Consider the following 13,574-nt stretch of genomic DNA (forward strand, 5'->3'; position numbering starts at 1 on the left):
ATTTCGGCAAAACGCTGCCGATTTCACGTATTGGGCAGCGTTTTGCCGATTACGCGAAATGGGCAAAAATGTTGGCCATTACGCGTAATCGGCAATTACGTGAATTCGGCACGACATATATATATATAGAAGTAAAATGACGCTTGGCTTGTGAAATGTCGCGAAAATGAGATGGGGGCGAAATGGAATGGCGGCGAAACAGAATGGCGCTAAAAAGGGGATGTCCCGCTTGCGATATGACACGATAGTAAAATGACGCTTGTTTTTTTGAAAAGGGCCGAAAATGGGATTGACGGCGAAATGGGATAACGCCCATATGGGATCTCGCGCTAACATTCCTTCCACCATTTTACTTCCGTGTCATATACCACTAGTTCCACATCCCATTTTGGCGCAATCCCGTTTCATTGCTATCCCATTTTCGAAACATATCACAAGCCAAGCGTCATTTTACTTCCGTGTCATATACCACTAGCTCCACATCCCATTATGGCGCAATCCCGTTTCATTGCTATCCCATTTTGCCCCCATCCCATTTTCGGGACATTTCACTAGCCCCACATTCCATTTTTGCGCCATGCCGTTTTGCCGCCATCCCATTTCGTGTGTATATTGAGAAAATGAAAAGCAGTCCTGATATTGCGCATGCTGAAACAAAACAGTCTCTGTCAGAAAAAACACACACACACACACACACACACACACACACACACACACACACACACACACACAAACACACACAAACACACACAAACACACGCACGCACACACACTTTTTTGGTAACAAAAAGCAATTGAAAGTTCGTCTGTTTGTTCTTGTATTTTAACACAAAACGCTTGAGAAACCTTTAAATTTGTAGACACATCTGTGGGCACTCACATAACGATGAACAATTTTCTTTCTTTATTTGGTGTTTAACGTTATCAACCACGAAGGTTATATTGCGACGGGGAAAGGGGGGAGATGGGATAGAGCCACTTGTCAATTGTTTCTTGTTCACAAAAGCACTAATCAAAAATTTGCTCCAGGGGCTTGCAACGTAGTACAATATATTACCTTACTGGGAGAATGCAAGTTTCCAGTACAAAGGACTTAATATTTCTTACATACGGCTTGACTAAAATCTGTACAAAAATTGACTATATTCTATACAAGAAACACTTAACAAGGGTAAAAGGAGAAACAGAATCCGTTAGTCGCCTCTTACGACATGCAGGGGAGCATCGGGTAAATTCTTCCCCCTAACCCGCGGGGGGTACGATGAACAATCACAATTAAAAAAACAAATGAAAAAAAACAAAAAAACTCTGTGAGCTCTATCTGTCTCAGTGAGTTATCCCTATGAATAAGTTTGTCTTGCTCCCAGCCACTTCATGTTCAGTACGTACTGATAAACAAACCACAATTATCACAATAAAACTAAATCAAATATTACGACAGTAAATTTGAGAAATAGAAAGAGAACAATCATTCTACCTCGAAATTGAAAGAAACTCAGGGTATTACGAAAAGAAACCAAAGATGAGCAGTTCCTTTAGTTACGTGAACGGGAACAGCATTGCCAGTCAGACCAGAAGGCAAAGAAAACTTAAGCATAAGAAAAAGAAAGTAAGTAAAGTCAGTAGTACCGGTAGTTATTAACGAAACAGGCCCGACAGTTACCAAGAGAAAGCTTCAACGAGAAACCCCAGCTTTTATTTTAAAAGGTAGACCCTCTAACAATATTGCAGCCGAAAGTGTTCCGATAGAGCCGCTTGTCATTGGCAAGAATGTCTCTGCCCTGATCACCGCCGTATCGTCGCAACAATAGACCCCGGTTCCAAAAGAAAGGGCCTCTACCAACCTATTCGGCGGACCGCGAGACCCCGCGTCTAATAGGTAGGGCCTCTGACAACATCGTAGCTATAATTATCCAGATAGAGCCGCCCATCGTAGACAAGGATGTCCCTCCCTTCATCAGCACCGTATTCCATGACAAAGCGAAATGGTATGTCCACCACGATGGCCCAGTCCATCTTCCCGTTGTTGATGTTCGACATCCAGTGGCTCTTCCAGTTGTTTATGGCTATTCTTCTCAAGCCTTCACTCGGTGCGAGGGACGTACCGTAGGTTCCTGGAAAAAAAATGAACTCAGGGTCGTGACATAACTTTCTACAAAAAAAAAAGTTCGTGCTGTAAGTTTCTGTAAAACAAAGTATGGCATGAGAGGGCCATGCAGAAAGTTCCTTGTAAATAAAACAAGAAGAGCAAACGCTCGATCGAGTCACTTTCGCAGTTCTGAATATTATATGAGGCATCAGATGGACAGGAAGAAATTGCTATTCACAACACAATGAGTCACGTTCACATAAAATTTGAGCCCGGTCACTTTTATAGTTTCCGAGAAAAGCCCAACGTTAAGTTGTGTGTTGCCGAACAGAAAAGGCTAGTTATCTCCCTTGTTTTTCTGATAACGTTCGTAAAAGGCTACAGATGTAAATACTTTGATGTAAAGAATAATCCTACAAAGTTTCAATCACATCCGATGAACTTTGTCAAAGATATAAAATGTCTAATTTTTCCTTTGACGCTGACCTGTGACCTTGAAAAAGGTCAAAGGTCAACGAAACCATCGTTAAAGTGTAGAGGTCATTGGAGGTCACGACTAAACAAAATATGAGCCCGATCGCTTTGATAGTTTCCGAGAAAAGTCCAACGTTAAGGTGGTGTCTACGGACGGCCGGCCGGACGGACAGACTAACACTGACCGATTACATAGAGTCACTTTTTCTCAAGTGACTCAATAAAAATGGCTAAAGGACAAGACCTCCTCTATTGAGAATAATATAGGGCGTCATTCGCACAAAAAGAAGCATTAAACTCTCTAAACCGGAAAGAATTCTAGGTGCAGAAATCTTTTTTGTGAAATAACGTCAGTGCTTTTTGGTGATTGGTCAATGCGTTTCGGTGTTATGAATGCCAACATTATGTCGTATGATGTCAATGCTATTTGAATTTACCTACCAAACTGATACAGAATGAACATGAGAATAGTGGCATTTGTCAAGTTATAGCCCCTCGAACAGTGAGATCTATATATCGTAGAGCACACACACGGACGACGCGTTGTAACAGCGCGCCGGAGGAAAGTGTACGCCCGGCTTAACTGCCTATCGCCCGCTTGCACAAAATGTGCTAGAATATGTGAACTGCAACATCATTCCAACAAGTAATAGAGTAGCAACTCAACCTCCACCCCTAGTCCTTACCTCCAAGTGAACTTTACTCATTTCATTGAGGATATTCACAAATGCACCAGATCCGTTATACAGCCTGCCAATTTCCGTTGTAAACAAAATTTAATGTGTTTTAGTGGATGTGTATCTGTGGATGGAAATGTTACGTCCTCTTTAACGATATGGGTACGTCGAGTTTTACTTTCATTTTAAGTCCCATGTACGTCATACTTATTCAGAAAGTTATGGGTTAGTTTACTGAAGCTTCAGCGTGCGTGCGTTCGTGCGTGTGTGTGTGTGTGTGCGTGTGTGTGTGTGTGTGAACATTTAGAACGCACACGTACGGACACACACAAGCCACACATATGGACACTAGCTCATGTCACTGCACACATCCACTGCCCATCCCTTCCTAAATCCCTTCCTAAATCCCTTCCTAAATCTCTCTCTCTCTCTCTCTTCTCTCTCTCTCTCTCTCTTCTCTCTCCTTTCTCTTTCTCTCTCTCTCTCTCTCTCTCCTTTCTCTCTCTCTCTCTCTCTCTCTCTCTCTCTCTCTCTCTCTCTCTCTCTCTCTCTCTCTCTCTCTCTCTCATAAAGATAAACTAGAAAAAGGGTATCCGTGCCGCTTGTTTTCACACTTTATTTGATTATTCAATTTGCGTGTTTTTTGTGCCTTTTTATGTGCCAGAATAGTCATCTATCTTTGTCTATCACAGTCAACAGCACTCTTTACGTAAGTCGTGATTTACATTATTATAAAGGTTTTAATCTGAAGTAGCGTTCTACTCTTATTTGGATGAGCTCAAACGGATAATACGCGTCGCGCAAACTAGAGTTGAATTTAGTAGTAAATGTGTTGAAAAATGAGGCACTAGGGCCCAAGATACAGAGCGGCCACGACCGGCACCAGTACACATCATCACCGACACCCCATAAAAACAGGGCCTGTCTCGGATAGTCAACACAATACAACCCGCGTCGGGAGGTCACTGGATCCGCCATAGAAACAGTCTCGCGGGAGATAAGGGATCACATTGGCACGAACACCACGCCGCACCCATTTTCTCTCGGCCCCATTTCGGCGCGGCTACATCATTATCGTAGAACAAAATAATGTTTTCAAGTGAAATGGAACGTTGATGATCCTTCCGTCAACAATAGTCGATTCTCACCGGGCCAACACGAAAATGTTCATCCTGTAGCTAGTTACATAAGCTACCCGCCAATGTACTGTAAAGCACACATAAAATCACAAGATGAACAAGAAAATCCTGTTTATATTCAGAGCATGGGGGACACGTCTTCACTGCGAGAGAGAGAGAGAGAGAGAGAGAGAGAGAGAGAGAGAGAGAGAGAGAGAGCCTGAGAGAGAGAGACAGAGACAGAGAGACATAGAGAGACAGAGAGAGAGAGACAGAGAGAGACAGGGAGAGAGAGAGAGAGACAGAGAGAGGCATACAGAAAGAGAGACACAGAGAGAGAGAGACAGAGAGAGAGACAGAGAGAGAGACAGAGAGAGACAGAGACAGAGAGAGAGATAAAAAAAAGACATACAGAGAGTGACAGAGACTGAGACAGACAGAGAAAGAGAAAGAAACCGAAATAGACAGACATACACTACAGAAACAAAGACAGACACATACAGAGAACGAAAGGGGAAAACTGACACGTGAAGGAGAAGCAGTTTGTGTAGTTTGTACAGTTTGTACAATTATGTGTTTCAAAACAAAGTTGCACATAATTATATCCACGTACCTGGCCCATAATGAGCATGTCTATCTCCGGCTGGTTTTTCTAGGATATACCCACTGTCAACAATAGCATCCTTGCCAAATGTGTCCGTGTAGTGATAAAACTCTACGCATGCCATGTTGACAGAAGGTTGAAGATTTACACTCTGCGAAGCGTAGCAGAAACACAACACCCCTTTGCAGAACTGGGATGCGACTGTCTTGCTTTGGCGAAGCCTCTCTCAGTGAGGTATTGTTGGGAGCTCGGATTCCTATTGGGGCTGGCTTCTGGTGTGTAGCGCGACAAGAAATTCGGGATGCACGTGGAATTTTCTAACTTCACGTGCAGTTACCACACGGTTAGTCTCTGCTAAGCTGAGACTTTCGAAAACATTCATTTTCTGTGTTTTTGCACGCGTTTTATGGAAAGCCGTTTGGCTCATAACCTATACGCGTGTAATAAATAATTCATACGCGCGTAATAAATAATTCATACGCGCGTAAGAAATGATTCATACGCGCGTACTAAATAATTAATACGCGCGTAATGATTGATTCATACACGTGTAATAAATAATTCATACACGTGTAATAAATATTTCATGCGCGTGTAAGAAATGATTAAATACACGTGTAATACATATTTCATGCACGTGTAAGAAATAATTAAATACACGTGCAGGAAATAGCTTATACGCGTGTAAGAAATGATTAAATACACGTGTAGGAAAAAATTTAAATACACGTGTATTTTAATCATTAGATACACCTGTAATAAATTAAAACTTGAATCGGAAAATATACGACTTCGCAAACCTTCTAAAGTGACATTGACGTTTGCCGCTTCCGCCATCTTGAGCTGTAAGCGTGCAAAGCGAGGCGATGAAGACGCATAGAGTGTTTTTCATGTGGATTCCCAGTCCGAGTTTTTAAGTCGCTTAACCACGTGACTCCTGCATTTTTAACGCTTGTATGAAATATTTATTACACGCGTATTTATTCATTTCTTACACGTGTATGAAAAATGTATTACACGTGTATTTAATCATGTCTTACACGTGTAAGAAATGATTAAATACACGTGTAAAACATTGTTCATACACGTGTAAGAAATGATTAAATACGCGCGTAATAAATAATTCATACGCGCGTAATAAATAATTCATACGCGCGTAAGAAATGATTCATACGCGCGTACTAAATAATTAATACGCGCGTAATGATTGATTCATACACGTGTAATAAATAATTCATACACGTGTAAGAAATGATTAAATACACGTGTAATAAATAATTACACGTGTATTTAAACATTTCTTACACGCACGAAATGTTAATTACACGTGTATTTAATCATTTCTTACACGAGTATGAAATATTTCTTACACGTGTATTTAATCATTATGCTATTCCATAGCATAAGAAAAAAGATAAATTACACGTGCAATAAGAAATAAATACACGTGTATTAATCATTTATTACGCGTGTATTTATGTTTTATTACACGTGTAATGGTTATGAGCCAAACGGCTTTCCATATAACGTTTCGTGTGCACGCGTGTGCCGGTGTGTGTGTCTGCAGGGCCGGACCCAGGGGGGGGTTCCAGGGGTTCCGGAACCCCACCCCTGGAAAAAGCATGTACCTTGCTTTGAGTGGTGTTTTTTTTTTACTAGTTTTACCACCAAAACAATGCTGCTCTTAACCCTCAAAACAAGGCCCAGAATGCACCACATTGCACAGATTTTAACCGTTGTTCAAACATTTTCCGGGGGAGCATGCCCCCGGACTCCCCTAGTTCAGCAGGCGCGCGCTTGTGGCTTCGCCACTTCGCTGATTTGCCCCCCCCCAAAAAAAAAGAGGAACCCCCCCCTTACAACTCATTTGGTCCGGCCCTGTGTGTGTGTGTGTGTGTGTCTGTCTGTATGTGTTTGTTTCTGTGTGTGTGTGTGTATATTTGTGTGTGCATGTGTGTGTGTGTGTGTGTGTGTGTGTGTGTGTGTGAGTGTGTGTAGGGGGTAGATGAGCAATTATTTTTGTCAAGATACAGAAGTGTGCGTACATTTTGAAGGGGAAAAACAACACACGCGGCTTCTAAACACTGAATAGTGTTATCCCAAAGAAATTTGCTTTCAAAATCTTCATCACCTGAATGAAAGTAGCCTACATACCTCAAAGCATATCTTAAAGACGCTTTTCAATCTACTCTTCGAAGAAAGACTAATGCTACTTGAGTTTCAGGCAAACTACGTTGTGTGTGGGTTTTTGGAATCAGTCTGCAAGCTGATGTTGTTCTTTATGCACAGCGTCGATTGATTTTTTTTGTTTGCTTTAGCTTGCTAGCTTGTCTTGCCTTTCTTCGCCTGGCCAAATTAAAGTGTTTTTCATGATATCTATGTGCTGATATCCGAGTGATACCGTCACCGCATCTGCCACAGACGACATGAATTATAGATTAGCCTATCTTGTGTCGCGTTAGTCTAACGGAAGAAGAGCGAAGCTCAACAGCTAAAAAGAAAACTTGATTCATATGAAACTCCTTATCAGAATTCTTAAAAATCCATCGACTCGAAAAAGCCCACGTGCGATCGTTCGTGCGTGAGTGGAAAAAAGTGCAGTGCACATACATTTGTTGGGGGTTCTCTCTTTTATTTTCTGAAGAGGAATGAAAGTAACGTTCAACCAGTGCACTAGGCTAAGAAAGTAGGTCACCTTAACTTAACTGCCTGACAACTTTCGTTGAGCCTGATTGGAGTTTTCCTCTATCTCTTAGCATAACTTCAGTTAATCGTTTTTACAGCCGTGGCTTGGGTAAACTCTGCGAGCCCAGAGGAGCTGACTGACCACAGAGGAGCCTTTGTTCTAGCATCCCCCCCCCCCCCCCTCTCTCCCCAAAACATCCGGCCAAGATAGCGACTAATTGGCTGGACTTTGTCCCAATGTGGTTGTACACGAAGCGACTCAGTATTTGAGATCTTAGGATTTGCTTTTGTGAGAGTATTATAATAACATTTTCTTAGATGCAATATATATTATGTCCCTTTTAGTTTAAGGGTCGATTTTGATGATGATTGAGAAAGGAGAATAGTCGAGGTCTACATTCGGTTTTTAATGAAGTTTGAGTTAGGAAGTGGTTTTCACCCTCCCTCTATTTTCTTTCTTTTACTTTATTCTTTTAGTGTTGTGCTTATCAATTTCTACACACACACACACACACCCTCACACACACACACACACACACACACACACACACACACACACACACACACACACACACACACACACGCACTGACACACAAACACACACACTTCCTTCAAAACGGAAACCAGCAACTTTGATTTTATGTGTTTATTCTTGTATTAAAAAAGGCAGGCAAGTCATTAAGAAAAAAAAACATAAAAAAAACCTGTCAGAAGAACATCGTTTACATAACTTTCTACACAGACACGATAACGATTAAAAAAAAACAACAACACTGCGAACGCTTGCTGCATTACAAAGTTATCTTGCATAACTGCTATTTCCTGGAATCCACTCACTCCCGTCTTTACCTAAAAAAACATTTTGACACAAGCATTGTCACGTTAAACTCTTCCAACAACGTTCAAACCTTTTGACTTCATTTGGGTAAGAATGACATTCACCTTATTGAATTCGATACATTTTCCTTATTCATAGCAGTATTATTCAGACTTGTGAGCACAGGCACTCGTCACGAGATGGGCGGGATCAAAGACGGTGGGCGGGGCCTGTGGATTCGATTACGTGCTCTCAAAACGACTACAATAACCTTTTAGAAACTGTAGTTGAGACGACCGTCCATCACCCTAACCAAGTGACATCCAAGACATAAGCCCCGCCCACCTCGTGTCGAGTGCCTGTGCTTGAGAGTAAGCAGCATAATTAGACTATTTTATTAGATAGTCTATTCGCGTCATTGACTGGTGAAAGTGCATAAGAGAAAAGGTCACAATGAGTTTTTAGTGGTATGAACTAGAGAAACGGATGCTTAGTTCCATGTTACAACACATTTATTATATCGTTAGAAATGTCAAGCTGCTGGATGCGTAGGAGGGGACAAGCATTCAGTTATGTAAGATTTCCACCCAGGGGGAACGGGATTACAGAAAGAGTGAACAAAGAAACAAAGATGCAAAGCTGTAAGCAAAACAATATGTTCAGTTTTAGTATTTTCGCAACAAAAAACACACCTGTGGCATGTGTATATATTTGACCCCGTAAAAATCAAGAAAAAAACAGAAGAAAAAAAGAAAAAGAAAAAAACCCACAGAGTACATTTTGATCTACCAACGGGTTTATCTCCTTGCTCCTAAAAGTGTGTTTTGCGACTATGTCACTTTACCCCAATCAGTTTCACATAGATTGACACACATAGTGACTCCGGTTGGTGCATGTTTGTTTTCCAAGTAAAAACTGATGCTATCAGTAACGAGTGATAATGGAAAAGACTGGTGAGCACTTACTGCAATGAAATACCACCTGGGACAGTGAGTGTGAGTCGTGCTTGAAACTAGGAAGACAGTACATTTGTCAAAAATTCACCCACATAACTGTTTTGTTCGGTACCCCCACATTCAAGACGTACAGTTCAAACCACAGCATCCACAAAGAAACTAAATCAAACACAGTATTCTAAAATCAAAAGACAGAAAAATATTTTTTTAATTCTATACCTGAAAGGAAAAGTGCATCATCTTACACTTGTAGATGATATGCTTGTGTTTAAAGTAAAAGCAATTAAAGTTATTACGAAAAGGAAAACATGTCCTATACTTATAAAGATAACAGCCCAGATAGTCAAGCCAGGATGCCCCCCCCCACCCACCCACCCACCACCCACCCCAAAAAAAACCCACAAACAACACACAAATAAGGGTATTACAAAAAGGGAAAAAAGGAAACATTTCCAATACGTATAAAGGTTACAGTCCAGACAGTCAAGCCATCAACAAAAAAACAAAACAAAACAAAAATATATAAAATAAGGGTATTACGGACAGACAAAAAGACAGGAAAAGCGCCATCTACGATGTTAACGGAGAACAGCTCCAACAGTCAAGCAGGACTGACTGCAGTGATGGACCCCACTTTTAAGAAGTCGGCCCTCTAACAATCTGGTAGCCGTAGTTATTCAGGGAGAGCCGGCCATCGTAGACAAGGATGTCCCTGCCCTGGTCAGAGCCGTATCGACGGACCATGTTTGCTGGTACCTGCACCACGATGGCCCAGTCCATCCTTCCGTTTTGGATGTTCGACTGCCAATGGCTCTTCCAGTTGTTTTCGGCTATTCTTCGTTTGCCTGCACTTGGTGCGAGGGACGTACCGTAAGTTCCTGGGAAAAAAAGTATGAAATGAGAGGGTCGTACCGTAAGTTTCTGAAAAACAAGTGTACGAAATGAGAGGGTCGTTCCTTACAAATAACACAAGTGCGAAGAGGCCCTACCTCCTCAGTTGGTCTTGACTCATTTTCCTCGTTGCTTCGTTCTTTCATTGGTGTTGTTTTTGCTTGTTTTGATTGAAAATGGGTCTTTACCGTCACCACATCAAAATATATTTAAGCATTATGTTAGCTTCAATGGGTCAATTTGTTAATTTGTTAATTTAAGCTCCCCAACCGCTGCAATTCAAAGAAAAAAAAACGCAAGACAGAAGAGAGAGAGAGAGAGTAAGACGTAAGACGTAAGACATTTTATTGAATAAACACACACGGTTCATTTCAAAGGGGGAGGGAGGGGGTAGGGGGTAGTCGAACTCCGCGATTTTCTTGAGAAGAAAACAGAATAATGCATCGTTCTTGACGCGTCTGACTCAGATGCTAAGTCAGGAAATGACAGTTCACGGTTTTTGTTATGGCATTTTGCAACACTGCCTGCAGTTTAGTTAGAAGAGTCAGTCTGGCATGGCACGGAGGTAGCACTGTACCAGTGTCGACACAACATTGCTGTGTGTATAAATCACAGCAGTACTATTTGTGTGTTTTATATAAACATTTTTGCTTTGTTTTTTTTCATGTCCATTCATTCATTCATTCATTCATTACCTGACTAACATTTTTGGTCAACTGGAGAGAGAGAGAGAGAATCAGAATCAGAATCAGAATGTTTTATTCGCAAAAACACATGTTTATAAACGAAAGGGTGTTGTGGGGTTGGGATGTCGAAGTACAAAGCTTTCTATATACCGAAGCATGCACGATCGCGCAGAGTTCTCGCTACTGGAAGTCCGATAGAGAGTCCACTGCATTTGTCAGAGTCAGGGATACCTTGACTCACACTGCACACCAATACCATGCATCATAACATCATGATTTGATCAGTCCTTCAGTCTTTTGTTTTCTTCCCTGTGGTGACAGATATTGTGTGACGGCCCTTTTCAGCATTAGAGAACCAAGAATGAAAACATCACGGTGTTTGAAACTGTTCATCCTAAGTAAAAGCGGACTACGCGAGACACTATTCTCAGATCTTCTTCCAGTTCTTCTTTGTACAATTCAGCGTACCGATCTTTGCTGATCGGGGGCAATGTCCGAAGACACGACATGGCATGTTTCTGAATCTTGGTCATGTTGTCTGACTGATCGAAGAACCAGCGTTTACGATCTGTGTTGAAATCATACATGAGCACAACATCATCACTTTTGCAGTACAATCTCTGGGTGCCAATATGTTCTTCAAATACAACAGTATCAAAAGATTCATTTCTTCTTCTATCGCGGAGAAGTCTTTGTTTACGGCGGTCTCTCAGTTCACTAGCCAGCAGCTTGATGTGTATGATGTCAATACCTCTTTCAGACGTTATCTTTTCCATGTGTTCCAGACTCTCACTGTTGTCGTCTGTCTGATTTACCGCACTATCATGCGAACAGTCTTTGGTCTGCCAACCACTTGCGCCCAAACACATGGTGTCGTCTCTATTGTTTACATGTTCCTCTCCACTGCGCCTAGTGTAAGTGGCAGGCGGTCTCTGTCTCACGTGCAAAGCGTGGCGTGTCAACACAGGAATGTGTACTGTCATGTTGTGACGGAGGCATGAACTCAGGGGTGGCTAAAAATAGACCGCATGGCGAAGTATGCCTACTGTCAACAATGTTATCACTTGCCTTATTTTCTTGTTCCTGTCTTTTGTTTGTTTCTGTGGAGCACTGTGTCACAATGTTTTCTGTTCTTGTTTCGTCAGTCCGTGAAGTAGCACGCCTGTCTTCTGCCCTTTTCTTGTCGCGGCGTATCTGTGACGGGGATTTGCGTCTCCACGCGCCCACTGGTAATGTCGGCTCGCCATCTTGTTGATCTGCGGAGTTGAAGCGAAGCACGACGACAGGTTTGTCGCCTTCGCCCGTCACCTTCCAGGAGATAAGAGCGTGGTCCGCAATAATGGTGGTCAGAATAGACTCCACAGTTTTAGGTAGGCCTAAAACTGACATCTTAGTGGCTGTTGTTGCTGAAAATGTCGACCTTTTGACACAGCAAATGTGTTCGTGTCTTGAGAGAGAAAGAGAGAGAAAGAGAGAGAGGCAAACAGACAGACATACATATAGAGAGACACAGAGACAGAGACAGAGCGCGTGTGCATGTAGATCTACGTGTGTGTGTGTGTGTGTGTGTGTGTGTGTGAATGTTGGACATTTTAGCGTACAGTATACTAACCTGGCCCAAAATGAGCGTATTTATTGCCTGCCGGCTTTTCGCGAATATATCCACTGCTGACAATGCCATCCTTTCCGCGAGTATCCGTGTAGTGATAAAACGCAACGTTCGGCATCTTGACAGTGTCCAGAAGCCTTTGACTCTGCAAAAAATGACGAGGAAAGAGATTGTCTGAGGCCTTTTAGTTTTACCGACATTTACAGTAGGATCTGTTGTGATATATTTTAAAGTTGAAAAGGACACGAAGCAGATTCTATAAAAAAAAAATTTATATAATTAAATAAATAAAAAAAGGATCAATGAATGTAGTTTCCTGCGGTGCACTGCAGGCTGCTGTTATATTAGATTTGTCAAAATGCGTGTAAATGTTTGTGTAAGGGCTATCCATAAGCCTTGTCTTGTCTTGCATACATATCTGACCTTGCTAAGATACAGCGTGTCTCATAACCTCTTTGTACTAACTACAACAAAAACTGTGAGCGATGCATTCACGTCTGCGACAAACGGTGAGAAATTGATGTCGGTTATTAAAACGTTGCTCAATATTTCACACACTGATAAGTTTCGTGTTCCAAGCTGCTTGTAAAACGAAGTATTGACCTAACGGGACGACACAGACATCCCAGACAGAACAAACAACAACAACAACAACAACAACAACAACAAAGAATCGAAAAAAGCAAACGGTGCTACTCAAATATATCCAATTTTATTTTTGCGACTGCTCTTCAGTTAAGACATATTCCAAAAAATAACGATGAAAATGTTTCAATAAACACAGACATTGTTTGAAAACCTCTAGCTCCTTACCTCTTCTTCCAAATTGATGCCCGGAGACTTCCACGTACAATCCTAAACTGTCAACTATCTCCTGAATGGGTCCGTAATAAAAGCACGTCTGCTCACTGATTGGTTGAAAAGGTGATGCCATTTATAGCTTCAAGGTAAACGATTGATAGCAGAA

General features: G+C 41.7%; 2 long non-coding RNA genes across 2 annotated transcripts; both read right to left on the reverse strand.

The window, feature by feature from the left end:
• Window positions 1-889: 889 nt before the first annotated feature.
• On the reverse strand, window positions 890-5,306 carry LOC138958681 (uncharacterized). The gene is made up of 2 exons (XR_011453470.1): window positions 4,972-5,306; window positions 890-2,114 (listed from the first exon to the last, which is right to left on the reverse strand). It is a non-coding gene; the product is annotated as an uncharacterized lncRNA (long non-coding RNA).
• A 4,493-nt stretch (window positions 5,307-9,799) lies between these two features.
• Window positions 9,800-13,574, reverse strand: LOC138958682 (uncharacterized). The gene is made up of 3 exons (XR_011453471.1): window positions 13,421-13,574; window positions 12,611-12,752; window positions 9,800-10,299 (listed from the first exon to the last, which is right to left on the reverse strand). It is a non-coding gene; the product is annotated as an uncharacterized lncRNA (long non-coding RNA).

The sequence above is a fragment of the Littorina saxatilis genome, linkage group LG2, assembly GCF_037325665.1.
Source record: "Littorina saxatilis isolate snail1 linkage group LG2, US_GU_Lsax_2.0, whole genome shotgun sequence".
NCBI classification, from domain to species: Eukaryota; Metazoa; Mollusca; class Gastropoda; order Littorinimorpha; family Littorinidae; genus Littorina; species Littorina saxatilis.